General features: G+C 34.0%; 3 non-coding genes across 3 annotated transcripts; all 3 read left to right on the top strand.

Moving 5' to 3' along the window:
• Positions 1-7,738: 7,738 nt before the first annotated feature.
• TRNAP-UGG (transfer RNA proline (anticodon UGG)) lies at positions 7,739-7,810 on the top strand. Its single transcript has one exon. It is a non-coding gene; the product is annotated as a tRNA-Pro (tRNA).
• Positions 7,811-8,862: 1,052 nt separating this feature from the next.
• Positions 8,863-8,934, top strand: TRNAP-UGG (transfer RNA proline (anticodon UGG)). Its single transcript has one exon. It is a non-coding gene; the product is annotated as a tRNA-Pro (tRNA).
• A 581-nt stretch (positions 8,935-9,515) lies between these two features.
• On the top strand, positions 9,516-9,587 carry TRNAP-AGG (transfer RNA proline (anticodon AGG)). The gene has a single exon. It is a non-coding gene; the product is annotated as a tRNA-Pro (tRNA).
• The last annotated feature ends 1,651 nt before the right edge of the window (positions 9,588-11,238 follow it).

Raw genomic sequence — 11,238 nt, 5'->3', positions numbered from 1 at the left:
CAATAACATGTTATGCTATGAGCTGAAAGACTTCTTTTTGTTTTGGTTTGCTAGGGATATGATGTGAGACGAAATGAACCCCATCATGATTTTTTTTATGATGGATGATAAGTATACCCTTGGGGAATGATGGAAATATGGTAGCCGTGATCCACAGGAAAAAGACAAAGACAATGAGGGTGAAGACTCACTGGGGATAACAAATTGCTAGGGAAATGACACTTGGGGAATGCCAGACGGCGCTTGATTTTTTTTTAATAAAAATGACAGAATGCCAGACAACGTTGGGCTTTAAAAATGACATAATGTCAGATGGTGCTAGACTTTTAAAAAATGACAGAATGCCATCCGGTGCTGGACTTGAAAATGAAATGCCAAGTGAGACTGGACTTGACCGCAGGCATCAGTAAAAATATATATTGGCTTCAAACAAAGTTTTCCAAATGAGAATGGACTTAACCGAAGTCATCAGTATATACCGATCTCAAATGGAGTTTCCCATATGAGATTGGACTTAACCGAAGGCATCAATATATATCGGCTTCAAACGGAGTTTTCTAGATGAGACTGGACTTAACCGAAGGCATCGATATATACCAACTTCAAATGGAGTTTACCATATGAGACTGGACTTAACCGAAGTCATTTATAAAATATATATCGGCTTCAAATGGAGTTTACCATATGAGACTGGACATGACCGAAGGCATAAGTATATACCGGCTTCAAACGGACTTTCTGATACAAGAAATTAAGAATTTCTAATCAAGTTCTGATACAAGCTCAATAAAGACTTTGACAATACAGTCTTCTGATAACCAGACTTTCTGATACTTGAAATCAAGAAAGATCAGAAGATATTTTTACCAGGCTTCCTCATTCAGGGAAGTTATTTCTTTCATGTTGATTGAAATGTTTTATGTGCTAAAATTATTTTAAGTCTTAAACTCAGGGGGAGCTTGCAAACCTAACTCTGAAGTTTTTGAGTTGAGAAATAATTTTAATAGCATAAGATTTAAGGGGAGCTTACAAACCTCACTCTAATATTTTTTTTATGATTAAACCAAGCAAAATTTGTTCATCAAAATGTATGGTTTTGTCATCATAAAAAAGGGGGACATTGTAAGAACAAATTTTGGTTATGCATTTAGCCTTATGTTTTGATGATAACAATACATATACTCTTAGAGAAAAAATTTGTACCCTAATCATTTTATTTAATGTGCATATACTAGATACAAGTTCTGACCCTGAATGAATTACATATGATGTCATTAGATTCTAAACCTAGTGCACTCTGACTCTGAGATACATGGTTTACAAGATGATCAAGCTCTGGATTCTATACTCAACGCTTCTGACATATACTTATCCAAGACTTTATGACTTTGAAGCTTCTGAAGCTAATACGCTCTAAAGCCATGCACTCAAAACAACTTTGAGTTGTGTCACCAGACTCTGAAGACTAGGTTCTGATGAACTAGATCAAGACTCTTAAGACCTAGTTTCTGAAGATGATCTCAACCAGTTTCTTACTCTTCTCTTATGCATGCTTTATCATCTAACTATCAGAAGCCCCTGAATATTGAAGATAATATCAAAAAAGTTTTACATGAGAAAGATATTACACAGTACAAAATCAAATATTCCTTCCATCACACTGATTTTGTGGGCTAAGGATTGTACTGTTGTACCATTTTGTCTCCCATTTTCATAAGTCGTTATGCAAGGTTACAATTGCATTTTGGTATTCCAATTCTACCCTCCAAAGGATATTTTCATTGCATATATAAAGGAGACTTGGAAGAATGAAAAAAAAAGCTACACTCTAAGAGATTATCATATACGTGAACAATACTCTTTGTGAAATATTTTGAGAGAAAATAAACACACACAACGAACTTTTGTTCATACTCTTCATTGAACATCTTTTGTGTGACACACTTGTTATTCATTTATGCATTCTGCTTCTTAGAAGCATTTTGTAAACACTTTGTATTTCAATATGTTTGTTTGTATTTTTCTTGAGTGACTAGGGTTTAGTCTGTATACTCAAGAAGACATTGTCAATTGGTCTTTATGTTGTAATCAAGTTTGAATATAGTGGATTAAGTCCTTGTTGATAAAGCAAAATCACCTTGGCAGTGTATATCAATTAATCATTATATAATATATCAAATTCTGATAAAAAATAAAGTAGCAAATTTACACCATAAAATTGGCACCGAAATTTTTGCCTAGTGAATTTTAGAAAAGAAGTATTATTTTATCTATATTTGGGACGAAAACACACAATTTGTCTCTTATTAGAGAGTGAATATCTATCTTGTCTCGAAATATTAAATATATTTTTAATAAATATTTGTGACTGAAATATCACAAATTATGTTCCAATTTAATTATTTTGGGACAAAAAATATTTCCGTTAGAAAATTTCGTCTTATTTTAAATTTTTTTCTTGTAGTGTAGAGATTTGTACAATGGTATTTATAATTGTCCGGTGTGTCGTCCTCGCTTGCACCTAGTACAATCTCTAATGACAAACCATTAAAAATTTGTTGGTCTTCCACTATTTTAGAAACTATTACGCAATATTTTTATATAAGAGATAATCACAAACAATACTGAAAACTTAAAGCCAATTGCTTTAACAACACAAGTTTGAATCTTAAATTTTGTTTTGTTGAACATAGCCCACGAAACTAAGAATTCTTTAAGATCTTCACTCGGTCTTGAGCCACTAATCTTTTTTGTACCAAAGCACTCCATGAATTCATCCACAATGATCTTAAATCTCTTACCAAAATTACATTTGCATAAGTCTTTGAATTGCTAATGAAGTTATAAACTCCAAGAATATGCCTGCAGCGATCTTCACTTGATCCTACCAAAATTTCCTAGGAGATGAAATTGCTTTTTTTCTTCATTAGAAGTCTGTCTCCAGAATCCATATTCAGTAATCATAATCAGATTATTCAATCTAAGAGCACATGAGAAGCTTCACAATATGGTAGTTGTAAGGTGCATTAGGAACTCTAGTGTTTTCGTGAAGCTTGTTGTGTGTTCTTAGATTGAATAATCAGATTGTGACTCCACACACAAGAGGGGAGGGGGTAAATTATGGGAGTTTGAAAAACGTTGAATTAAAACATTTTTTTTTCTAAATCAGTGTTCAAAAACACTTTCAAGAAAACATTTGAATATTGTAGCGAAAAATCAAGGTAAAGAAAATAAGCAGAAAATAAATAGATAAGGAAAAAGACATGACATTAGAGATTTATAAAGGTTCGGTCTAAATGAAGTGACTTACTCCTCAACTCAAGAATTGATATTGAGAGTTTCCAATAATGCTTATGAGATTTTATAAGGTTAAGCTCACGAACCCCCCCCCCCCCCCTCTCTTATATAAAGAAACATTGATGTCTCAGGTTTAATTTCAACTAAACAGTGAAAATCAGAATGAAGTGGTTATTCTTCACGCCAAACATGAACAAACCTATGAGCGGTTAGTCTCCAAGCTAAAATAAGATTTTATACAAACTTATCTCGAACCAATGTAGATTTTGAATTGGATATCCTCCAAAACGAACCGAGGTTTTACACGGGCTGACCACGAACCGAACCAAGATTTTACACCTGAGTAATCTCTTACCAACTAAGCTTTTAACCGGGATGAGCTCAAGAACCAATAAGAAGATTGTACACTAGTTATCTTTAATAACCCAAAAATAGAGCTTTTCATTGAGTGACTCAACTCACGAACCAAACAGAGACTTAATACTAAATACCCCAACCAAAACTTTTAATGGTTTTAGCTTCAAACCCAAACAAATACTTCCTAAGGAAAGAGAGATTCACTTAAGAGAAAAAAAGAGCTCTTGGAAAATTTACAATATTACCCTTTTTAGAAAAAATTCCCCACTTAAACACAAGATATTTTCTCAAAGCACAATGGTCAAATTTATATGAGAGAAAGAGAGAATATTTAGATAAAGAGTGAGAAAGGTGAAAAATCTCACATTTTGGGATGTGAAAAGTGAAGGGAAACGTCTTTATTTATAGGCCAAAGATTGATTCAAAAAAGGAAATGATCCATAAACTTATTGTCCAATCGATTAGGTCCTCCTTCCAATCGATTTGATGATCTAAATAACCGATTATTTGTGTCAATTTTGGAAAGATTTGATAGAGAGTTGTTATCTTTCATTAAGACACTATCATAATCGATTCTAGACTCGATCATCCTTTACCTGATCAATTGGGTATATCGTCAAATTGGTTAGGCAATTCATATAAATAAGTCATAATCGTTATGACAATTTCTAATTCATTTGGCTAGACTCCGAAACAATTTTAGGTGATTTTAATTGAGAAATAGAGGGTTTTAAAATAGGTTTTAATGATTATATGTTTTAGAAATATTACTTTATAAAAACGCCCTTGTGTTTTTACAAAACACTGATCACTCAAATACGATCGAACGAGCACCATAGTGACCATGTAAAACTGCAGTTCGACATGCAACAACAAATTCCAGAACCTTCGACGTGTTTGGGAGATTGACATCAATAAAGAGTCGATGGCCAAAGAGATTATTCCGATTGGAGAGACTTCGCAAAAGAGATGTGTCGTCATTGGAGGAATCGACGACAACACATCCTAAACGAACCAGTCATACATGGTGCTATACCAACTCAACATTATATGACATGGTTTATGTCAATTACAACACCACAGTTTGTGTCTGAGGCAAGATATTTGATTGATCCACGCCAACGAACTTCGTCATCAAACGTTCAACAAAAAATCCCCGCCCAAGAATAATATCAACCCACCCAAACCCAATGACCAACCTCACACCATCACCCTGCCATATACACCTAACCACCAAACACCAAACCTCACAACCAATTCATGCCACACACCCAAACTCAAAACCAGAAACCAAACCCTAACCACCAACAACCATATGCAGCCACCACATATGTCTATAGCTCAAATGATTCATACGATTCAACCTCATGCCATCGTAGCCCCTCACTTATGAACACCCAAACATGCCATCGACACAACACCCAACCATTGTTTGACTTTAATATACCACAAGAATCATTGCTTCGTTTCTAAAACGATTCAATGTCCCAATTCGGGCAACCATATTGTCCACAAACCACCCAACCACAACGGCCAAACTACAATAACATGAGCACCAGACTCAATTACGGAAGCGCCGTTGACGACAATCCCCCAACTATTGGGGAGAAATGATGACAAATTTATCAAATACCGTTGGACCTTCCACCTGACCTTCACATCAGCCACCATTGCATCATGCCAACACTCAAAGATTCCAAATACCTAAGAGAAATCGAGGGAGACCTCGAAGGCAGACTAATGCACCGAGATGTGGAACATGGGGACGTTTCAATCAGGCGGATCATTGATTTTCTTGTCAATTGTTATGTATTTTAACTTAATATTATAATATTAATAATTATTTTTATTTACCTATTTAATTTAATTATTTATAAGTATAAAATTTTAAAATTTTTTTTTTTTATATAGAGCATGCGTCACATGCATTGACGCATACATATAATGTATTGTATAAATGCGGCAATTGTATTGACTTCATTGCATGCATGCGCCAATGATATAGCGCCTATGCTTAATGAAAAAATAGATGTGTCGGTTCAAGTAACACATGCTTCATGAAAGATGGTTATTCCAATAAATTTATAAAAAATAATTATTTTAGAATTTTACTTAAAAAAATGATTATTTAAAAAAAAATCACAAAAATAAACTATTTAAAAAAATTGCATTTGGCATTATCCTCCACATATTTTCTTTCTCCGCTCAAACACTGAACCCTATCTTACTTCTTCCGTCTCTTATCAACACGGACGGACACATGCATCATTACAGCAGAACTTGATTTTGAACAAAACTCACATCAGGTTATTCATCTTCTCCAATTCCATTGCCTCACTGTTAACTTCTTCTTTTCATCTTTATTCAAATCATTTGGCTTTTAATCGAATATATGTGCTTTCCTTGAATGCCCTTTAACTGTTTGTTGAAATGTTTCTTCCAATTGCCTGTATATATATTTGAATATTCTGCTGTATTTACATGTTGTAATTGGGATTGTACAAATATCGTTTTTGGTGTAGGGTACCGTAAATATACATGAGTTCACTTTCTAAATGTATACAATGTTAGACTCATACATGGGATAGTAATATGGTCTCAATAGTGGTTATAGCTTATAAGTGGTGACCATTTTTTGACCTTACCGGTTGAGAGCAATGTAGGAGTTTCAAAGTTAAACTGCTCAAAATAAGTTCTAATTCCTTAGGCGAGTTAATGTTATCTAAAACATGAATGAACACTAATTTTTTCGAACACATGCGAACAACTCTATATTCCTATGGTAATTATCTAACATGAATATTAATCCTAGTTCCAGTTTACACTATCTATTTTTCAATAGTGAATTGTTCCTAAAATTCAATATAGAGTTGATCGGATAAAGAAAATCAACAAAAATGGGAATTATTGAATAACCATAAAAAACTTCAATTAATGTTTCGTTAATGTCCATCCTTCATGTGGATTTGATGGTTTTCTGATTTCATATCAAGCTCAGAAAAAAAGTTGGGCTTCTTCTAGCTCAGTTATAGGTATTAATAATTTGTCTGGTTTGAATGAGGCATTTGCTTCAGCCATAGTTGGTTCTCTCAACTCTATTATTGTTGCCGTTCCTCCAATTTCCATCAATAGATGTTACTCCTTGAAATTAGCTCTGGTTTCCTTCAAATTATGAAGCCAACCATTCCACTTCTAACACAACTGCTGTCCGTAGTAGTTCAGCCATGAAAAATCCTGTTGAACCAGAGAATTTTGCAAGTGCTTATTGACTCCCTTAAATTCCCCTTGACAACTTCTTTTGTGTCCGCCCCCTACTTCCACACAGTACTCGAGGGTGGAAGTTAGCGATGCTCTCATTGTCAACCAAAATCCTTACCTTCCTTCCATCTATACTCCTCCACAAATGTAAAGAAGAACACAAGGTTCATCTAGCATTATATACAATGAAAGCTATACAAACTTGCACTCCAGCCTATGTACGTCGTCCACATGCTCTGTTGAGTCGTTTTCCTCCTTTTCTTCATCACATCCAAAAGACCTAAACAACTGCCATGTTCCCTTTTATTTCACAACTCCTCTCTTGACAGTGTTCAAGCTCCCACAATTCTACTCTGCCATCCAACTCCCTGGATATTACTTGAGCTGCTCTATCTGAGTTACTTCCTACACTTATCTTATGTCCTTGAGCCTGGTTGTTTCCTTCAAAAGTAACTGTCCTGGAAGAAGGATAATCCCTTGACATTACTTCTATCTTTCCTAGTAAGCAGCATTCGTTTCACTAGAGTTCAATTCCCTTCTTAAATAATCTGCACCATTTTCATGATCTCTGCTGCTAACCCTTCTTTTCTATGCAGTTTCAACTCTACTCTGGTTTTCTTCCTGCAGGCCACTAAGGGTAAGTCCCTGCTCCAGTCTTGATCAGAATACATAACGAGGTCCTATTGGATATGGATATTAGAAATAAATCTTCTCATCCAGTTGTTTAGTGATGACATATGGTGAAAATAAGAGGCATGGAGTTCAATTTCCCCCCTAAAACAATTCTCACAATTCAGTTATTTACAAACTAAAACTTTTCATATAAGGGCATTTGGTCTAGTGGTATGATTCTCGCTTTGGGTGCGAGAGGTCCCGATTTCGATTCTCGGAATGCCCCCTTTTTGAAATTGAAGGTTAGGAGTTTAACTTTTCAATTGCATATTGCCTCACCGTTTACCTCGTCTTTTCATGTTTATTCAAAGCATTTGGCTAAATATGTCTTTGCCCTACAGCTGTTTGTTGAAATGTTCTTCCAACTGTTTGTATATATTCGAATATTCTACTGTATTTACATCTTGGAAGTGGGGTTATACAAATGTCATTTTTGGCGCAGGGCACTGCAAAATGTAAATACACTATCTATTTTTCAATAGTGAATTGTTCCTAAATTCAATTTAGAATTGATCGGATAAAGAAAATCAACGAAAATGGGAATTATTGAATAACCATAAAAAACTTCAATTAATGTTCCTTTAATGTCCATCCTTCATGTGGATTTGATGGTTTTCTGATTTCATATCAAGCTCAGAAAAAAAATTGGGCTTCTTCTATCTCAGTTATAGGTATTAATAATTTGTCGGTTTGAATGAGGCATTTGATTCAGCAGCATTCCACTGTCTGAGGGATAGTTCCTCACTAACACCATATTCTTGAAGCTTAGTAATTAGAAAACTGTAGTTTAGCGGAAACGAAAACTCGAGTATAGTATCGCAAAGATTCTTGTTTTATTATTAATCTACTGAATGGTGTTAGTTCCCTGACATCATTCCTATCTTTCTTAGTTAGCAGCATTCCACTGTCTGAGGAATTGGGGGCATAGACAGAAATCCAAGTGCAGCATCAATCTCAGCATTGTTGGGCTTGCATTGCTTCATCAAAGTGGTTTCTGATGTATAGTTTGATTTCCATATTGCACTTATTTGTTTGACACGGAAGAACTATAATATTTGATGTTGATAACAAATTGATTTCACTGTTTTTTTTTCTTTTTCTTCAGTCTTGATCAGAATGAATGATGAGATCCTATTGGATATGGATATCAAAAATAAATCTTGTCATCCACTTGTTTAGTGATGACATATATAGGGAAATAAGAGGTATGTGCTCCAAATTTTCCCCTAAAATAGTTGTGCCAACTAAGTTATTTACAATCAAAAACTTTTCATATCAGGGCATTTGGTCTAGTGGTATGATTCTTGCTTTGGGTGCAAGAGGTCCCGAGTTCGATTCTCGGAATGCCCCCTTTTTATTGTTTTGAAGCTGTGGAAGTTTGACTTGTTTTCTCGTTAATTTGTTAAATAATAGTTAGGTTTCAGGGACTGCATGTGAATGCTCTCTGATTCATGAATCTATTTCTATTTTATTATTAATTATTATTATTTCTATTTTATTAAAACAGAATTGCAGAATTATAGCATGAAACCTCATCTATCAATATGCCAAGTAATCTATTTTTTGTATTGTGCTAAATGAAATTAGTAATGCAGGTGCTACAAGAAAACAAGGAAAATTTTGATTAATACATAAGAGAGGTGCTTCCAATTGAGATTATGTACCATTGGAAATTAATCGGTACGATTCTATGTGAAGACGGAAAGACTTTGAAAAAACCAGGTTAGACGATTCTATATATATATATATATGATCTATTCTATGTTAGTTTTATTTATCATATTATGACGACTTTTGACTCAAGTAGGCAACTTCACCTAGTGGGACAAATCAGATTGTTGGATAATAATGTGAAAATGTTAGATGGATTGGCCATTTTCTTTTTAATTTAAACTGTGAACTTGTAAAATTGGCAAAACAACAATCACTCAGGGCATTTGGTCTAGTGGTATGATTCTCGCTTAGGGTGCGAGAGGTCCCGAGTTCAATTCTCGGAATGCCCCAATTTGAAAATTAGGATTTTTAACTTTTCTATAATTTAGTTAAATACAAATAAAGCTTGGTTATTTTAATTTATTGTTGAAGATCTTGAAGCTACAGGTTGACAAATTAATTGGTCATGTGAATCTGCATGTGATGCCTTATTGAGATGAGTGATGGAATCCGTGAATATCTTATTGGTGTTGGCTGAAAAACATGTTGTTTTTAATGCAGGGTTGAGGTTAGGTTATTTTCTTGGTCCAAACGGAAACACAAACATCCATACACTGCCAAACTCCCAAATGACCAATCTTAAAAATATTTGTACTTATGAATAAACAATTGTTGATTCAAATTGGTTTGATTCCTCAATGACCTTGATATCAGTCTGCAATGCAACATTCAAATAGGTTCATAGGACAGAAGTTGAGAGTTTTGATTCATTGTTTTAGAATGTTATAACCAACTAACTAATAACTGAGTCAATGTTGGTTCATTGTTTTAGAATGTTATAACCAATTAAGTAATATCTGAGTCAATGTTGGTGGACTTGTTTCTCATACCTATAACTACTTTATTTAAAAACTAGAGCAGAGAATATTGTGACATATAAAACTAATTGTAGGGCTTTGACATATGCTAAATTTCTCAGACAGTGATGCAATGAGTGTGTGCTTCAGAGAGTTATATATATATATATATATATATATATATATATATATATATATATATATATATATAACCTAAAACGTACAAGTTATATTTTAACTTCGACTCAACTGTATTCGACTCTGTCGAATACATCTAATTTCACAGCTACTTCGACTTCGACTAGGTTACACAACCTTAGTCGAATGCAACTTTCTAGAAAACAGTTACTAGTATACTATTGATAGAATTGATAGGTAAGTGTTAATGTCATGGCTGTGCATGCGTTTCATAGGCCCTAAATTAATGAATATAACGCAAAAATAAAAGCAAGAATCCGGTCATCACTAAATCATCCACCACCACTCTTTGCAAATTAAAAGACACTCAATATCAACATCGTATGAAAATAAGGTCATGTTTGAAATTTTATAGATCATTGATACACCCACTCGTCTAACTAACTTTTAGTTAGGGGTTGGTTCCATGAGGATAATATATGGCAATGAGTGTGTACAATAAATTCCTGCGAGCAACTGAGCTAGCAGCTAGCTATAAGAGTAACTAATTTGAGGGATTTCAACTATTTGAAGGTTAGTTGAAACTATCCTTTAATAGGAACCATTAAGTAAATAATGTAAATAAAAAGGTAAAATTAATTTTTTCATTATTTTTGTTTTTTATTTTTTTATTGTTGTGTTGGGTATAAAAATATTTATTTTTAAAAACTCAATTCAAACCCCCCTTGCTTGTGTTTCTCGTTACCTTCAAGTATCACTTCCAGTCTCATATGTATCATACATGATTTAATATGTTTTTCTCTCAGGATCTTTTATGTACCACTGTTAAGTGTTTAGCACAGACCGTACTCTGATACTAATTGAAGGTGATAAAAACACAAGGAGGGGGGTTAAATTGTGTTAGACTTTTTTCTTTTTAGTCAGATTCTAAACACAAAGTCTAGAGTCTAATCATAGGTGAGTGATAAGTAGCGAATAAAAAATGAAAGAAAGAAGGAGACACACA

This window comes from Lathyrus oleraceus, chromosome 6, assembly GCF_024323335.1.
Source record: "Lathyrus oleraceus cultivar Zhongwan6 chromosome 6, CAAS_Psat_ZW6_1.0, whole genome shotgun sequence".
Lineage (NCBI taxonomy): Eukaryota > Viridiplantae > Streptophyta > Magnoliopsida > Fabales > Fabaceae > Lathyrus > Lathyrus oleraceus.
Note: the sequence above shows the minus strand (reverse complement) of the source record. Positions and strands in the feature narration are given on the sequence as shown.